Here is a 2,585-nt window from a genome sequence, read left to right on the forward strand (position 1 = left end):
ACAGCGTAATTCCATGTTTGATGACTTGTTATTTATTTCCTTATGATGAATGTTATTTATTTCCTTATGATGAATGTTGTGAGGCAAGGCTTCAATTCATGTTTTTGCATCTTCAAGTTCGCTATTGTACTGGCGTCTACATCAATGCCAGCCTTTTTTTTAAGGAAAGATTCAACATCATCGTGTGCAAGTGTGTCACTGGGTGATGGTTCTATTGACTTGTTACTTGTTAGACATATCATTCGCTTAGCATTTGCTCTAGAGATCAAACCAACCACTCCAGCCTCCACCTTCAGGCTATTTGGGATTTTCTTGCATAACCATGTTTTGTCGACTCTCCTCGTCCTTGCTAACCACGTCCCCAATTCTGGCACCTGCTTAATGAGCCTTCGCTTTTGGTGGACAGGGAAAGGGGAGGTGAAAATAAACTGAACTCAATTTGAGCTTGAAATGGCCCTGTTGCTAATTCTGATGTCATGTCTGCCATTCAGTCTGCCATTCGAACAGGCAAAGATTCACAAATATATCCATTAAACCAAGTTCAAGATGAAGTAAGGAAAGTTGTGCCTTGAGATCAACATTTTGACTATCCTGTGGCAAAGTGAAGAAGATATTTTAAGAACTACAACATACTATGCGAAGAGAGGGAGAGAAGGGGCGGGGAACAGATAAGTTGTCTAAGGCTGTGTCTACTGCATATGTGTAAGACTTCCGCGTATCAGATACTTTGAGTCTGGAGAACTCCACTTGGCAAATAATTAGATATTGTTTCCACAATTTACAACTGTCAAGGCGTTCCATAAGTATTTTCTCCCATTTACCAAAGAGACTCTCAGTGCTATATCTCTCACCAAATGACTTCAGAATGCAAAGCAACAATTCCTCGTTATCTGGATTGAGCTCCAAAGCCTTCTCCAATATACTGATCTTTCTTTCAGTTGTTTGCAAACGTGTAGCTTTTTGTGGTTGAGTGCTGCCGACTTTGTTCTGCAATTCAGAAGCAGAGAAATATCTTCAATAGACTTCTTAACTATTAAGGCGGAAAAGGAAAGGTCGACTGAAGTAAGACTCTAGTCAAAAGTTTGATAGCTTAAAGTTCTGTTTGCAACTTAACCATATATATGCTGTAGAAACTATCAACTATGCAGCATAAAATATACACAGCGTGGTGAAAGATATATTCTTATAAAACTGCGACACCTGAAACTGAGCAAAGGCCAACAATAGTTTTTCCTCATCTTATTGAATTGTTTTGTCCATTCTTCATATTACCATGTGGTGTTAGACTTAACTAGGATAAAATCAGCTATCTAAATAAGCTGGACTAACAAAAATGAAATTTGTGCTCTAGGTAAAAACTAAAACTGGGACTTCAACATTTTATTTAGCGCTGACATTCTGACCGAAGCGACTACATAAAACTTTTCTAACTTGATGATAACCTAATTGCATATACTGTTTACATTCTTACATTGACTTGACCATATCAGTCGAATTGCTCTCCAGAGCAAGCTTCCAGTAGTACTCCTAATGTTGGACACTACCCCTCTTTGGCTACCACACTTGAATTGGCTAAGGCAATCAAATTCCACAGTTCACACCCAGTTTCCATTGTTCTGAGGGTAGTTCATCACTTCAAAACTCAAGATTGTGCCCAGGTTAAAATAATTGGAAGCACAGATTAAGCAATTATGTGTGGTGTTTATATCCCCTTATCATCTATAATACAGATTGAAGTAATCATGAACACATCTCAGGTTTTATATTTCCAGAAATTCTTACCATGCCCTATACAACCAGCATTTGTAGATTGTATGTATGTTGTTCCTTTCTAAGCCAATCTAATTGCTGTGATCTCAACTACGAATTCACAAACATAATACAAGTTCCAAGCTTATCTTTACTAAAATTGTTCAAAGCATATGTAACCTAACTCGGATAACAGCAATCTAAATCCATAACAGTAATTTTAAAACTGAAACTGGCCACAGCAAAACAGAGACTGGCCCTAACATCAATTATATATCTATATCTACGCAATTGACAGGTAACAACACATCGAATGGAAAAAATAAGAGGGATTGGGATTGGGAGGATCCTCACATGCTGCACTCCTCGATGCTGATCTCGGATATGATTGTACTGGTAGAGGAGTGTGTGCATTGGTCGAGGAAGCCGACCACCTAGCTGCCACGCCCGCTACTCCCTTTCCACCACCTCGCCGATGCAGCGAGCCAACCTCCATAGCCGCCCACCCGGCTGCCACGGCCGCTCCTACCTTTCCCCCACCTCGCCGCCGCAGGAAGCCAACCACGACTAGCGCCCATCCGTCGGGGGGTCTGGACGCCACGGCTGCGCGGGGCCTCGCCCACCTTCCCTGTCGGCTCCTCATGCGCGCATCAGTCACGGGGCGACGCCACGGCCGCGCGGCGCATCTTCCCCCTCCCCGGTCGGCTCCTTCATTCCCCTGACGCCGCCAGGAAGATCTCTTCTAGGGTTCCTCCACCAAATGAATCAGTTTGGTACGAACGGGATATGCAAAAACACCCTCACACAAATAACAAAACACGGAAATACCCTACACA

At 42.4% G+C, this 2,585-nt stretch overlaps 1 long non-coding RNA gene across 1 annotated transcript; it reads right to left on the reverse strand.

Annotated features, from left to right (window-relative positions):
• Positions 1-511: 511 nt before the first annotated feature.
• On the reverse strand, positions 512-2,384 carry LOC124685918. Its single transcript, XR_006997645.1, has 2 exons — positions 2,104-2,384; positions 512-987 (listed from the first exon to the last, which is right to left on the reverse strand). It is a non-coding gene; the product is annotated as an uncharacterized LOC124685918 (long non-coding RNA).
• Positions 2,385-2,585: the final 201 nt, after the last annotated feature.

The sequence above is a fragment of the Lolium rigidum genome, chromosome 2, assembly GCF_022539505.1.
Source record: "Lolium rigidum isolate FL_2022 chromosome 2, APGP_CSIRO_Lrig_0.1, whole genome shotgun sequence".
Taxonomy (NCBI): Eukaryota; Viridiplantae; Streptophyta; class Magnoliopsida; order Poales; family Poaceae; genus Lolium; species Lolium rigidum.